Here is a 17,279-nt window from a genome sequence, read left to right as displayed (position 1 = left end):
AAAGCCGAGATTAACATTTTACATCCAGATGCTTGTATTGGGATTTAATGCTGTCGTGTTTCAAACCACACACATACCAATGTGCACTACAAGAAACGTATCTGAGGAGATTAAAAAGACCAACAACTAAGCACTTCAGAAAATGACAGTGTGTGGATCTATATGAGCATTAAAAACTCCCAGAGATAAATATTCAGGAAACTGCGGCTCTTGGAAAGAGCACAAGATGAATTGCAGAACATCTGGCCCACCGTCCCTTGTTCCTAACATTCATAGAGCTACTGATCCTCCTCAGCTCAAATGCTATGCAAATGCCGACACATCTCGACTGTAATAGGTCTCTTTTGAGTTCATACACCTGGAAGAGTTCTGGGAAAAAACCGACTCACTGTAAAGCGCCGTCTGAGATCTTTATACACTTCAGTTCAAAGAATGACACACAATTGTGATATGCAGCCTTTTTGATAATGGGGTTAGCAAATTATACTGATTGAACTACCATTATTCTGAGATAAAGATGTACTTTAAGGCAAAGGTATGAGACTCAGTTATTAACATTTTAATAAAGGTTCCTGTGGCTCTGTGGTAGACCATTGCATTAGTAGTGAAAAAGGTTGTGTGTTCAATTTCCAGGGAACACACATACTGATTAAAAAAAAAGTATAGTCTGAATGCACGTTACGTCACTTTGGATAAAAGCGTCTGATAAATGTAAGTTTTATAAAGAAATGGCAATTGTGCTTTTTTCCAATTAAGTGTTCTTTAACACTTAGTCATTTAACTTTAACCTTTTCCAAACTATAACCTACCCCTATCATCAAAATAAATAATTAATAATGGTTAATAAGAAATCTGAGTCTTAAAGTGAAGTTCACACAAAAAGCCTATCACGATTTCGCCTATACAATGCAAGTCAGTGAGGTCTAATGTTGTTGTCCAACATAAAATGATGAGAAACCATTCAATTTAGAGTGAACTATCCTTACCCCAGGACAGGGCCTGAAGCAACCTTTATGAAGCAGGACTTAGACATGAATAGGCTGTCTGACTGAGATAAGAAGAAAACAATCACAGTTTCTTTTGTTTTAATGTGCCGTTTAAGATTTCGAGTTCTTATAAAACTGCCAATAGCACATTAGTAGACTGGTGTGGAAAAGCTCATCAAAATAATTGCACAGCAGTGTATATATATATATATATATATATATATATATATATATATATATATATATATATATATATATATATATATATAATATATATATATATATATTAACAGATATATATATATATATATATATATATATATATATATATATATATATATATATTAACAGATAACTCAAAATATACAATTCTACTTAGTTTACTTCCCCACCTAAAAAATATAATAATAATAATATCTTTCCATTATTTGATGCCCCTAACCTTCATCATATAGCATATTATACTGATTGTACTACTATTATTCTGAGGAAAAAAAAAAACGGCTCATATAAATGCCTCATTTATTCATTCATTCAAATATGGGGTTTACTTTTGGTGTCATTACTAAGGAAAAAGTATGATATCAAGCCAGAAATATCATAAGCAAGGTTCAATAAAGAAATGGCAATCATGATTTTTCCAAGTATGTGTTCCTTAACATCTGGAACCGAAATTAACCATAACCTTCTGTATCACTAACCTGGCAAACTTGAGCAAATCCGGTTACCTTCAACAGAATATGGAAAAAATCGTGCCATGTCATTGTACTGTAGGTTTATGGAGAATCCTTCCTTCATGATCTTGTAAACATGGGCAGTCAAATACAAAGTCAAAGTGAGGGCTTTTCACTGAAGAATAATGAGTAAAGGATTAAAAGGCGAGATAAAATGCATTGCTTTGTCAGAGATCGGGCCTCTCAGTTAATGAAACAGCATGCATGAGATTCGTTTCTCTAATGTCATCTGTTTCACCCCCTGATCATTATACATGAAGGACTGTTCTGGTCAATACACACCTAATCAGCAGGCCGGGAGAGATAATAAGGAATTCAACATGAGGTGGTTCTGCTCCTCTCTTTTTTTTCTGTCTAGTTGTTTATCCTCAAGGGGTTTTATTCATATCCTTGTTGATGCTAAACATGTTCAAATTTTGCACGATTTCAGATGCTGTAAAGATAAATGGCATTTTAGATTTGTGTTAAATGTTAAAATGCTTTTTTGACAAGTATTGCAAGATAATGATTTAGTCAGTACTTGGCAGAGTAATGGCAGTGGAGATTTGTTTACGCTTAAAGATGCTTACATAATTTCTCTCATCTTTTGAATTAAATGATTGTAAGTGTCTAATTGACAACATTGTTGGAAATATATTACACTTTTCTCATCCAGTACAGAAAAATGTCAGAGCCTTTATCTTAGCATAAACAATAACTTTACCAAACCGTAAGTTGGGACATGCTACAAAGTAATTTCTACATTTCTGCATGTCTAGTGGCACCAAATGGAACTGCAATAGTGCTTGTTTTCAAAAATGGTTTCCAATTCCTTTTGTTAAAATATGAGACTATGAATTTTGAGTAAATTGTTCTAAGCTGTTTTAAGCACACAATTTACATCATATGGTCGTATCTGTAAAAGATTTCAGTTCACGTTTTTCCATTTTTCAACATGCAAAATGAATCTCTGTTAAAAGACGTGACTTGAAATCAGCACCAGCATGTGAATACATGTCAAACACATGGAGCACAATAAAATGATGTACAATAGTTCTTACCAAAATATAACATTTTACTAAAATATTTTGCATCCAAAAGCAAAAGCACTCCAAATTCCTCCAACCATTTACAACAAAATCATGAACTGTAAAGAGTGTTTTTCAGCTGATTGCAATGATTATTGACAGACTTAATGAAATAATCATATTGGTAACTTTACAATAAGGTTCATTAGTTAGCATTAGTTAACTGCTTTAGTTCACGTGAACTAAGCATGAACAACACTACAGTATTTAGTCTTCTTAGTCCATGTTAATTTCAACATTTACTAATGCATTGTTAAAATCAAAAGATGTGCTTGTTAACATTAGTTAATGCACTGTGAATTAACAAGAATTAATACAGTAGCTATCATTAACTAATGGAACCTTATTGTAAAGTGTTACTGTTTGTTCAGTAAAGTACTATTTAATTAGAAAGAAAAAGAGAAGCTAATTTATGTTTTTCCCCTGCTCTATCAAAAACATACCGAACTGTGACCGTGGTACATAGAGAACTGTCATTTTTGTGAACCATTACATCTCTAATATGCATATTTATTTATTACACAGTTGAACCCAAATAAGATTTGAGAGCTGCAGGTGAAATTTTGTATGCCTTCTTGAAATACATTGCATATGGACTGATTATGATGATTGGCACCCTGCCTTTTCATTCTCATGGCGTTGAAAAGAGCAGAGTTAACCTTCTGCTAAATATCTTCTTCGGTGCCCATTAAAACAAGTTGCATTTTGAAAACATCAACTCTGAAATTAAAAGTTAAATAATTAATTGCTTGAGGCTCTTAATAAACAGCAGTGATTAGATGCATCATGCACACTTTGACCTTTGTGCAGTAGCTTTCAAGTGAAGTGGTTCCTGTGACTAAAGCGCTCACCATGATCAAAACTGCATTTGATACAGGCGATGATGGATAATAAAAATGCCCAAACAGAGATCAAGCAGCTTTATCGTGTTGCACTTGAATTAAAGCTGTACATATGTTTATAATCAAGTCAGGGGTCAAGTTTGATCAGTGATAATCCGAATGGCTAAGTGATGCTGTAGACTTGGACTCATACAGTATATTAGCAGTTAATGAGAGTGTGTGTTTATGTGTGTTTGCTCAGATGTAGTAAAAACCTCTGCAGTTATCATGAGATTATTGAGCACCGAAATTATGGAATATGACTGTCGTCTCATTGGCTAAATTTCCCAGTTCTGCCATGATGCACACTGGGAGCGCAGTAGAGAGCTGGCACTGCCCCAGGCCATATGGACATATGGAGAAGTGAACCTGATCTAACCAGTGACAAGCCGTACACTTGCTATCAGAAAAGTAACCTCCTTGAGCTGTAAACATAACAAACAACTCAGGAATATGTTGATGAATACATATAAATTGGATAGACCTTTGTAATGATCTGTAATGATTTGGGGGAAATATGAAGAACTCTGTGGAAAGAATCATAACCCTATGAAGCCTACTGTATCAGGCCGCAGAACCTGATTTTACCAAGTAAGACATGTTCCTGGGACAACATCGTTGTTGACCCTGGAACAACATTGTGATTAACCAATCAGATTTGAAGAACCAGTTTTTAGATTTTGTGAAGTTTACGCTTAAAATCAGTGTTTGGTGCTTGTACATCAGTGTCATTCATCTATCATTTCCTCTGATTTTAGGGATTACTCATGGTTAAGGTTAGGTTTAGGAGTAGGGATATGGTTAAGAATATATTTATGGAGTAAAATGTTGTTCCAGGGTCAACAAAATATGTTGACCTAGGAACACATCGAACTTGGCAAAATCAGGACGTGCGTATCAGGCCTGCTGTAAATGATCAACATGATTAAAACCTGTTGTACACAAACTAATATATCCATTCTTTATAATCTATCTATCTATCTATCTATCTGTCATTTTATCTATATGTTTTTTCAAAAGATTCAATAAACATTTTTTTTTTTTTAAAAGATCCGATTTTGGATATATATTTTTTTTCATGTCAAGGTTTTGCAGGGTTAAAATGGAAATGTGAATTGAACTACACTCATATTGCTAGCTGAAAGCAATCTAAAATATATATTTAACACACAAATAACAGGAGATAACTTATTTCATAAATGAACATGGATTCTACAGATCTCAGTATCTTCTGATGGGTAAACAAAAAGGTGGACAGCGTAGTAAAAGCAATCGTACATTAACACTTTATTTTAGGGTCTCTTAACTTGTTGCTTATTAGCATGCATATTACTAGACTTTTAACCATTTATTAGTAGTAATTAAGCACATATTAACGGCTTATTTTAAATCCCTAATCCTACCCAATTCCTATATTTAACAACTAACATGTGCAGTATTAATAAACAGCAAATTTGGAATTTCTTGAGGGAAAAGTTGTACAGTAGTTTATAGTGAATAAGTGTTCACTATTCTAAAGCGTTACCAAAGCAGTTGCTATTGATAGCTGTGTAATTATGCTCAAGGACAACCAGATAATCCTGAAGCATGTACTGTACTGTAAACCCAAAATGTATTATATTATACATTGACCTTGGCTGTAAAAGCAGACAAGCCTTTGACGAGAGGATTTTTGAGGTAGAAAAGGAGTTTTTGAGTCTGAATGTCTTATATGGGGATATCATATATTCCTGGCAGTGGGGTCTCTTGTTCTGGACCAATAAGTAACCATCTACGCCCTAGCAATCACTTAAAAGGTTTTATTTTCTTTTTTTCTTTTCTTTTTAATGTCAAGAACCCCCAGCTATACATTTTCATTTGTAAAATGTTTGCAGTATAGTTCAGCGCACCGGCCTGTTTAAATAAATGCTCCCAAAGCCAGCAAAATGATGGGAAATAATTTCCTGCAAAATGACGGCTGTACTATGCCATTTGTCATCGAGTATCTTCCCCTTCGTTCACTCCTTGTAGCCTTGCTGTTGGAAAATGGATCTACACTTGGCAACCAGTTCTCCGTAGCTCCAAGCACAATCACTCATCTGTAGTGCAATCTGTTAAAGGAATCCATCATTCATGGCATAACGCATGCTAGCAGAAGAAAGGCACGGGGCAGAGGCTCTAGTAACTCAAGACAAACATGTCAACAGTTCACACAAAACGATTTCAGGGAGATGACAAAATGTGCATGAGGAAAAAGCAATGAGGGAAAGCCTCTCTATATTTTCTCATGCACGAAGATAGAAGCTATGGTCCATAACCTGGCAAGCTGCCTGCTGCCTACATACAGAGTATCCTGGGTTGCATCCTAACAACAATGAAACCTCATTAGGGACTGATTCAGAATGCTCTACATTTGCAGGAACTCTTTGTCATTGATTAATTTTAGTATAGGAGAAACCTTTTTGACTCATAGGCTTACCATTGTCCAACACAAAAGATATTTCTTCTGGTATTTCTACTGTTTATGACAATGCTCTTTGTTTTGAAACCTTTTTGATTACAGAATCTGGGAGTGCTGATTGTAGAATGTCCACAATGAATGTGAATGTGAATGGTGACCACAACTGTCCCTAGTTCCCATCCACTTTCATTTACTTTTATCACGTGTCGCAATGGAGAAACTAATACAATTCTGAAATAACATGAGAGTAAGTGAATTATGATTGACTGTTCATTTTTGGGTGAATTACTCCTTTAACTTGCAGAAATATTCACTATTGAATGAATTATATTCATAATCAACATTTCTCTCAACTTATCCCATTATCTATCTCTCGAAAAGCTTGTGGCATTGCATTGCATTATCTCTACTAAAGACACATATGATGCTTTATTTGAATTTGGCCAAGAGTCGGCAGCATCATTAAGTTGACTACTGTTTGGAACAGCCTTTGCATCAGAAGCGTATTTAATGGCAAAAATGTAGAGGCAGCTGACTACATTTTGGAGCAGAGCTACAATGATGGCAGGACTTCTTTTTGAGGGAGCTGTGGTGCCCTTTCTGAAGACACAAAACCCCCCTTGTTCAACGCATGAAAGCGCTCCACTGTAAAAACAACCAAACGCCAGCTGAGTCTTATATCAACCGAGTAAGTTCATGATAAAACTGACAGCTCAGTTTTGCAAGATATACTTACCATCTTGGAACAAATCTTTTCAAACGGCACTGCCATAATATTGTGAGGCATAGAACAACCTTCAAATAAACAAATACAATAACACGGGTGCTCATGTGCTACAAAACAAATCAAGCCAAGATTCATTTGTACCCCCAAGCCAATGCGTCTTCAAATGGTGGCATACAGAAGGAAGTCATGACATCACTGGTGCAATCAGTCTGCGAGAGCGGCGTACAGGCAGAGAGGAGGAGCGTGATGAAGAAAGGCAAGCAGGTTTTCTTCAGGGCAACTAGTTAGCATGCACATCATACACGGCCCCTCTCAAATTAATTGTAGCATTCATATTAATGCTGTTTACCTCCAATCCATCAACCTGTCCTGGGTGAAATTTGGCTGATGCAATGGAGCGGAGTTCAGTTCAGCACGGAAACATCCTTTTCTCAAGAATGACACTTATATGTCCACAGTTTAAAGCTAAAATCCATTCAAATTGACTTGGAGGATGTTGTCCGAGTTTCTGAAAGGCATCCTATGAAGCATCAGGAGTTCAATTGAAAGGTGGCCAAGCATGTACGGTTCTCAGTGAGAGTGTAAAACCTCAAACCAGAGAGGCCTTTAACTGCTCGGTTGCGATAAAAACACAGTACAGTGAAACTGCGAACAAACATCTCTAGCCACAGGAGCATCACAGCAAGTTGATGATAGGCCGTGCCTTAAAAATCCTGTGAAACAGCCTTTGTTGTGTTACAACATCTGCCTTTAGCCGTAACGTAGATAAATATGTTAACACAAGAAGGAATGTGGGCATTTCCTATTAGAGAAATCCACAGGGGAAAAGTAAGGGTCCACAGATGCAGACATCATCCTTTAAGAACGTGCCATCTCGCATCACTGAGCAGTTCAAGGGCATGCAGATAACTGCATATTGAATTAGACATAGATTCTCTTTCAAGGACATGCCATAAATTTCTAATGAAATGCGGCTCTTTATGGCACTCGCAAACAGATAAGGAGACAAATAATCAGAAGGTGAGAATTATTTTGTATTATTTAGCCTTGTTACAAATTACTGGCACTCAAATCGGTATTGCCATGTGAACTTATATTTATTATAATCTGCACGTAAAATGAGCGCTCACTTTATCATCTCTGAAGCTGACGATCACTTCAGTTCAGCACGACTATGTTCTGAAGATTTGAAAAATTTTAAATTTGGAAAATTCGTTTTTAAAGTGCCCCTATTATGCCATTTTGAAAATTGCCTTTCATGCAGTGCGTAATGTAGCTGTATGTGAATGTAAACGATCTGCAAAGTTGTAAAGCTGAAAGTGCACGATAAATAATAAATAAAGTTATTGTCTCCCAAAACAAAAGAATCAACGCCGATGGCCTCGTGGGCAGCGTGTTGACATATAGCACTATTGCGCTTCAGGCATCCCAAGTTTGAGTCTTGTGGACCTTTCCTGATCCCACCCCCCTCTCTCTCACCCACTTTGCTTCCTGTCAACCTACTGTCCTCTTTAAATAAAAGGCATAAAATGCCAAAACAAATCTTAATAAAGAAAAAAAGAAAGAGTCAACTGTGACCAGTCTAAACGAGTCGTCAGAAATTTGAATTTCACTTCCGCGACGGACAGCTACACATTGAAGGGTAACTCATTTGCATAATGCCCGCCTATATTCTATGTTGACCGGCCGTGAACACAGTGACTAGTTTGTCTGGTTAACATCATGTAAAGAAGACACTACACTCTGAAAGTAATTTAGTTTTTTTTTTTTTTTAAGATGTACAACCTGTAAGTATGATAAATAATAGATATTCATATTTTCTATTTTATAAGCATTTAAAATCCAGAACTAGTTTATGTGTACATTGATCAATGTTGCAAAACCACTATGTAATAAAAAAACTTTGACGTTCCTCAGAGCTCAAACACAAATACAAGTGAATTGGTACTTGCCATAATTTAAGCATAAGCGTAAGCGAATTTGACTACTACCAAATTATAAAATTCACAAAAATTGTAAAATTGTGGGTTGAATGTGGCTCTTTTAGTCACCAGTTGAGTACATCTGGGCTACGAATTCATTTTGCGTATGCCTTCACTCCGATGTAGTCCAAATGTGTTTACTACCTCCACAACTGTCACTGTCATAAAGCTCCTTTAGAACATCCACTGCGACACAATGACAAACTCTCAGTCTGATAAACTGATTGATGCCTGTTTTATAAACCCTTCTCTAAAGTCAGGAAAATGACAGCAAAAAGCTATGCAACGTTGAAGTAAAGAGATCTTCTACTAAAACTGATGCACTTTATAAAGTTCTGTTGCCACGGTGATACAAACACATCATGTCTATACAGAAAAAGTGACCACCATAGAAAGTGACCACCGAATAAAAAATGAAATGTGAGTTCAGCCAGAGGGTATCCTCTTGATGACTGATATTAAACGTTAATCAGTTGAATCATTTTTTTAATTCTCGCAGTAATCTGAAACTTCAGATATTAGCATTGCTGGTGACAAGGGAATCATATATAAGCTATGCAGGCCTAAATGTAAAGACCTAACCCACTGTGTGGCACTGCAGCTTTTAAACCACAGAAGATGGCTAACAAAGAGGAACTTGAAATAGACGTGTGGGGGTGAATTTCAAAGCACTTAATACATCTAACTCTGGAATTTTACAGATAAGTCTATGATTTTCAAAGCAGGAAGGGTTTGAAGTTAATAAGCCGTATCTAGAATGACGTCTGCTTAGAGCGAATAGCAACTGTATGATTTGTTAAATGAAAGCTCATAGATTAGCCCTTGTCAGTCCCTGCTAGACGCATTGGCAGAAAGCCTGGAGTAGGGAAATACTCATTTACTGATTAAACTAATTTCTTAAAATGGCAGTCAATGTAGCCAACTTAATTCACAAATGATTGAGCCTTTCTTTTGGCCAGCCGCATTCACTTATCAATACATCCTTCCCTCTTACCTCACCGATCCAGCGGTCTCAGCAATGGCTGAGATGTATTGCTGGACTGGGAGATCAAATGGACTTTGTAATGAGCGTATAGGCAGACAGACTCATTAGGGTTATGCAAATTAGTTTGTTCGGTTTCAAACAAACACACCTGTCCACACTGACAGTGACACAGAGAGAGACAGATTTTCTATCTGTCTGAGAAAAATGTAGCTTTGTTCATCTTTACATTTACACCAAAACGTTAGTTTAAATTTAACAAAGCTCCTAAATCTTTTCAGAACGAATGTCAGAGGTGCTCGCAAACTCACAGTCATGCCACTGATGTGCAAATGCTAATGTGTTTTGTGTGGTTAGGTGACTGCATTAATCAGAGTTATTTTAGCATTTTGTTACTGTATTGAATTAGCCCTTATTTTTATATTTTGTGTATCATTTTATTTTAAGTTTAAATTGTAATTTTCTTCATTTCTTTTGTCATTTTTGAAAAAATATATATATTTAGCTATCATTTATTTTTATTTTTATTTTGTTTAAATCATTTTACTACTTCAACTTATTTTGTTTTGGTAAGGTGCCAAAGGCAACATTTCACTTTTTTAAGTAAACTTTTTCCTCTTGTAATAAATATTTAATATAATATTTTGAATTAACTTTCATTTTAATTTTAATTTTTTATTTATCATAATAACTGTATTTATTTTTTATAAAAACATTCTTCCCATTTTAATTTATTAGCATTTTTATTTTAGCTTTAGCAATTTTAGTACTATTTTAGACAACATTTCGAATTGTTTTTTATTTTCTCTTTATTATTAAAAATTTATTTCAGCATTATTTAAATGAAAAAAAATGATATTCAATAGTGTTAGTTTAACAATAACAGCACTGCACCAAATCTTGATAATCTGTTTTCTAGATATTGCTTGGCTTCCAATGGAAGACCATTTGTGCCAGAAAATTAAACAAAGGTAGGCTAATTGTGACAAAGGTTAAAATAATACATAAAATTACAAAATCATGTGATTTGTGGTATGTAGCACAAACAGCATGTGTTACGTCCCAAAGTGTATTACTTACAGCTTAGAACAAAGTATAAGCAATAATAACAGTGATTGCTTTAGCAAGAACTGCTAATTATAGTTAAGAAGAGGATTAGAACAATACAACAACAGCAATGACCCTTTTTTGAGAGGTCTATGACTCCACAATAAAACACCACAATAGAAAAAAATATAAAACAGTCTCCTAGGAAATAAGCAAAGGCAAAGCCAGATTCAATACTGAGGGAAGCAAAACAGCTTTCAGCTTCATGGTATCAGTGCCTCCTGGAAGGCATCACCACCTACCCCTTCATTTTTCGCCTCGCGTCCATTTAAAAGATGTCAGTGAATCCAATGAATGTGAAAAGGGGGTCTGATGAAGCGGCAAGAGAAAATTGCGCTGACTCACAGCAATCAGACCGAGTCATGCTGTCACCCACAAGACCACAAAGCTTAACTGCCTTCTGAATAATTTACATTCTTCTGTACGATCAGGGCAGAACTTCATACAACTGACTCATATACAGACAAATAAGCTCCTGTGGGAGGCTGCTCTCCTTCTGTGAGCATCAAAACCTTCCCAACCCTGACTCTAAGGCACGCAGACTCTCTTTTGGACACACACAGAAAAACTGGAAATGTACAATATATATATATATACTACCTTTGTTTTATTTCAGCTAGTTGCAAAGGCAATAATTGCATAAAGGTTTGTGAAAACATCAACTTAGTCACATTCTTACAGAACTGCCAAATCCTGCACAGAGCACAGTGCATGTCCATATACTGTTATGAGGGGAACTCACGGGACGTTATATAGGAACGCTGAGAGCATGTTGGAGGCGTGTGTAGGACGGGACAGTTGCAGTTTGCCATTAATAGCACACTGTGCTCAATTAGTCCAAAAACAACGTGCTACAGGAATAGCTTGCAGAATCTTTGCCACTTGGTGTTGGTACAGCCTTGACATGAATCAAACAGTTAGTTTTCAGGCTAATTAACAGTGCCTACTTTTACTATTGCTCAGTCTATTTTTTTTTTTTTCAGACTTTAACAAACCTAGAACTGAAGTATTACACTTCGACGCATTACTCATCCACAGATTCTGCTAAAAAAGACACCTCTCAAGCAATGTGGCTTGTTGAAGAGGTGTGCTATTACCTATTTACCCTTTAACATGTAAGTTTCAAATATTCAAGCAGAGCTTTTATTTTAAAATGCATCACCATATTGTTTCTTTGGTGCCACTCCAAGCTTGTCACATGACACACTAGAGCTATATGACAAATGTATTGGTTACATGGCTTTGTTCCTTTTAATTCAGAATATTTAATAGCTTTATACTGTGCAATATCCCGCATTCTTGTTCTCAAAGATGTTTAGGTAAGTGTGCGAAGAATACACTCTGTTGTTACCTACACAAGGTGTTTCTGATGTGAGAAAAAAAAGATTCCCATAGACATCACTAGGTATTTCACAAACATTAAATGCTTTTTTCCCCTAGTACTTATGTGTATTAAATGTCTGAAATGTGAAATAAATATTATGTGGTTGAAAAGACTGAACATCTGTGATATATGACAAGCGATGAGCTCTCCCTGGGCTCTCTATGGTTCATCGCCAATGCATGAAAGCAGATTGGAATAGATCTGTTGATCATGTGATGCACTGAACGTTGTAATAAAACCAGTGTGAATGTGCGCACAAGGGTTGAGTGATAAGACTGACTATTTTTGCCTGGCGGACAATAAAATCCCACTAACTTACATTAAAAGAGGGACCAGAGACTTGTGGGTGGGATTTTGGAAAACCCCAGCAACCACATACCTGTATAGTAACAAAGCTCTAAAACCTATGAGGAGCTTGTAGCATTATAGCACTCACATTTTCTTCAGAATATGCTAAAATTTAGGAAATTCGAAAGCAGTAAGACGCCCAATTGAAATTGTTCAAAAAGGTTCAAAACAAAGGTATTTTTAATCTATTAATAACTCTAATCGTGCAGGAACAATGCCAAAATTCACATGTGATAAATGAAATGGTCATCCAGACCAATGCACTTCTGTGGTCCGGCAACAGATCCACTATACTGACAGGAATGATTGGTTATTGTTTGGTTGTTTGGTTGTATTGGTTATAAAATTTATTTTTATGGTTTTCTAGTCATCCCCTTTGATTTCTAACCCTTTTTCCATTTGCAATTACTGAATAAGAAATTTTAAGTAATGATTCAAATCAGAAATCACTAAGCAAGTCTGATTTTCCCAAAGCAGTATTTAGCCGCTGAAATGTTTAAATATGAGCTAAATTTAAGAGAATGTGCACAATGATTATAGAAATTCCCATGACTTCCCAGTAAGCATGCAATACTGTACATCTCCAAGAGCTCTGAACATCTGGAAAACATCTAATTATTGAGTACAACATCTAATAGGCATCTTTAAAAGAGTAGCGGCTCACATACTAAATTATAAATGTCTCTAATACATGCATCTACGTGTCTTTTTTAACATTTGGCAGGGGATGTTTTAGAAATGTTTTACAGATGTGCAAATTCTCTAAAAACACATTTTGCAGATGAAAAGTACTCTTGAAATAGACATACACTCTTAATAATAAAGGTTCTGGTGGGGTGGGGGGGGGGGGTACAGTTATTGCTATAGAAGAACCACTATGGGTTACCCAAAGTACCTTTGAGTGGACATTTCTTAAAAGAACCATTTCATTTAGTCTGAAGAACATTTTAACAATCTAAAGAACCTTTGTGCAGTGGAAAGATTCCATGGATGTTAAAGGTTCTTTATGGAACCAACAATTCCAATAAAGAACCTTTAGTGTTTTGTGCAACTGAATGTTCCGCAAGGTTGTAGTTTTTTTTTTTTTTTTTTGCAGGATGCCATTAGGAGAACAATATTTTTTAGTTCCCCATTTTTGGTCATCAATTTCTTTTTTTTCTTTTTTTTTTTCATTGTGTGAAGAACATTTTAATAATCACACAAACAATATTTCAATACAAATAACTTTTGTGGTTCGATGGATGTTAAAGGTTCTTTGTAGATCTACAGATACCAATTATAAACCATTATTGTTAAAAGTGCATGGATGGATGTTAAAGGTTCTTCATGGAACCACCAATTCTAACAATAAAATGTTTATTTTTAAGAGAGTTTTATTAAAAGGTTCCATGGATGTTAAAGATTCTCAAAGAAACCACAGATGCCAATAAAGAACCTTTATTGTGTAGGTGTGTAGGAGTGTAGGTGATGTTTGTCCTAGAGTATATTCATTTCCATTACTTTTCCAGGTCTAAAAACACAAAATTTTAAATCTCCCCAATATTTCATGGCTTAAAAAGCAACATGACTTTGCAATCCAATTGCTGGAGACTTTTGTAATGGGTTCTCATCTGAGCCTATTCAAACAAAACACAGCAGAAAAATATGGCATGAACCACATGGGTGCTGTAGTATAAACAAGCCACACAATACAAATAGTCAAACAAACACATAACACGTCCAGTTGTTTTCTGAAACGCGTTGGCAAATGTTCATTTTTCTCCCAGCATGCTCCTTCAGCTCTATTATAGCAAACTAACATGGTGCGTAAATACTCGCGCTCTCTCAATAAATCTCAACCGCTCTCAGCTAATTGGCTGCTCCAGCCACAAGATGCGCGCGCGACTGCCCCCGGTGCCACACCCTCTTTTCATTAAACAGCCTTGACACCCCACTTACATCCGAGTCAACAATGAGCCACATTTAAATTACAGTGGAGCTCCCGGTAGCCTATTCGGACGGCGAAACGTTATTCTGCACGTGATACAATGCACACCACGGGAAGAAACACAGCGCCCGAAAGCCTGATAGTTCACTTTATGCTATATATATATATATATAGATAGATAGATAGATAGATATATATATATATATATATATATATATATATATATATATATATATATATATATATATGTATGTATAAGGGTTCAGTTTCAGCGCTATTCTCCTCTTGTGAGTCAAATAGATTCCTGCACTGACAGGCAAGAGCAGCTCTTTTACACAAATTGTTCAGTATAACAACGGCTTCCTTTCACTGTCCTCTTTATTAAACCCATTTTTTATGCTAAATGAGCACATGACCAAAAGCGGTAGCAAAGCCTTGTTAATAGACCGGCCTGCCGAGCAAAATGTCAAATGCCAGAATAACGCAAAATGTTAGGCTCATCACAAGGGCACATAGGCTGATTCGTTCAAATAGGCACATTCAGCCTGTTTATAGTGCACACTTCACGGATAGTGAGCGTACACGGGATGACATCGCAACAAAGAGCCCTACCTGTCTCTCCAGGTTTGACGCGCGGATTTCCGTCCAAATGCCGAGCATTGAGGGCTTGCGATTGCCACCGCCCTGCTGCTTCTGCTCCCCGTCAAAGGATGGAGCCTGTCCGAGAGGATGAATGAGCGGAGGGGGGAGAGCAGCTCTCTCGGGTGGATGAGAGGAGAGGAGAGGAGAAGAGAAGAAGAGGAGGAGGAGGAGGAGGAGGAGAGGAGGGTAGGGGGCGTATGCGTGCTGGAATACACCAAACTCCTTCCTCACCGCTGAGAGAGCCGCGCTCAACTGAACACGCACAGATTTCATCATCACGAATGCGCTTCGAGCCTTTATACCCGTCCATTAGGCTCCTCTACCGCATTCCTAAGTCAGTCAACAAATGAAATGTTAAGGTAAATTGTACCGTAAGGATATATATATATATATATATATATATATATATATATATATATATATATATATATATATATATATATATATATATATAGCCTACCTATTGCGTTAGAGCGCGAGTAACCATAATAAAAAATACACCAGTATAGAACTGAATAATTTTTTTGTTTATATACAGACAAATACAATTTACCAATGCGAGGTAAAAAAAAAAAAAAAAATTGTCAGGTAGCTAAAAATATGCTCCATGTGGTAATATTTTTTTAAATTACTGATTTTATATAAGTGTATTAACTCTCTGTTGGATGCATTATGTTGTTATTTATTTATTATTATTATTATTATTATTTAATTATACACTTAGAGGTCTCTTAGGTACCTCATTAATAAAATTAAACAAATGTAAAAAATAAAGAAATAAAGAAATAAATAAAAATAATAATATTTTGCATCATTAAAAAACAGTGAAAAGCCAACAAACAAATAGATAAATTATATTTTTAGAACATACATACAATACAATATTTTGAACATGATCAGTAACCAAACAGTTTTGGTGACCATTGACTTTCTTTGTATGGACAAAAACACAACACTTTTCTTAAAATATATTTTTGTTCCACAGAACAAAGTTATTTCTTTCCTTCCTCCCTTCATTCATTTATTTATTATTATGCATTGTATTGAATATTATTATTCATGTATTTATGTATTTATTTGATAGTTTATTTGTATTGATTTATTTAATGCATTTATTTGCTTTATTTGAACATAAAAGAGGATATGATGAAGAATGTTGGTTCCCAAACAGTTTTAGTTGCCATCTACTTCCACAGGTTTGGGACAACATGAGGGTGAGTAAATGATGAAAGATTTTTTCATTTCTGAAATTAATGAGCTAAATTTGAGATAAGTTAGTCTCAAACGAATACTACAATAAACCTCAAAATTAATAACTCAAAACTAAATGTAAAAATCAATCAATAAATAAAGTTAAATAAAAATACAAATCTATAATAATGTATGTGAATCAAAAAACGAGGACAAAGAGGACAGCTTTAACCTTAGTTCAGCACTTCAGCACTTGGAATCTATATCCTCCTCCAGAAATTGAAATACAGTGTCTCATGGTGTAGAAAGAATCCCGACCATCATCACCATCATGCTTATTTCTATTTATTTATTTTTATTAATTGTTTATGGTCCATTATTGCGTATTCAGCCCTATTAAATAGTGAGGTTGTTGCCTGATAGGAAATGTGCTCTGTAGTGGGAGTGAATTTGTAATTACAGTGCAGGAAATAAGTGTGCATGCTGAGAAAATTACAGCAGAGTGTACAGATGACAGTCCTTATATACACAAGTGTGTAAATGGTCATGTGTGAGGCTATTAAAGAGCATAACATTTATGGAATAATAAACCTATCGAGTGGAATAATAAAAAACTGTTTGGTGTTTGGTACAGCTGGAACTGTTGCTATTAATATTTCAACCAGAGGATGGCAGCATTATTTTTTTCTGAGCATGTAATGGTCCATTCACAGGCCTTTGTGTTGTGTACACAGTCAGTGTGGCCTGGTGTGAAACTCGCTGCTCCCATATGAACAGAATATGTGGGAAAATCATTGTCGGCGATGAGGGCGATCTTTCGAGTAATTACCATCATTATGCATATTTTACTAGGAAACAACACCCTTGTTTTCAGTCCTTTG

The 17,279-nt window shown here is 35.7% G+C and overlaps 1 protein-coding gene across 11 annotated transcripts in view; it reads right to left on the bottom strand.

The window, feature by feature from the left end:
• The window catches only part of LOC113098306 (band 4.1-like protein 1), a 47,236-nt gene extending 31,737 nt beyond the window's left edge, over positions 1 to 15,499 (bottom strand). For 6 of the 11 annotated variants that reach the window (XM_026263325.1, XM_026263330.1, XM_026263326.1 and 3 more), the window contains exon 1: positions 15,178 to 15,495. The gene's annotated coding sequence lies outside the window, so the exon portion shown is untranslated. Of the gene's footprint in view, positions 1 to 15,177 lie in introns of all 11 variants that reach the window. The other 5 variants (XM_026263328.1, XM_026263332.1, XM_026263333.1 and 2 more) reach the window with 3 other exon arrangements.
• Between the last annotated feature and the right edge of the window lie 1,780 nt (positions 15,500 to 17,279).

This window comes from Carassius auratus, unplaced genomic scaffold, assembly GCF_003368295.1.
Source record: "Carassius auratus strain Wakin unplaced genomic scaffold, ASM336829v1 scaf_tig00216504, whole genome shotgun sequence".
In the NCBI taxonomy this organism is placed as follows: domain Eukaryota; kingdom Metazoa; phylum Chordata; class Actinopteri; order Cypriniformes; family Cyprinidae; genus Carassius; species Carassius auratus.
This window is presented reverse-complemented; position numbering and strand designations above follow the sequence as displayed.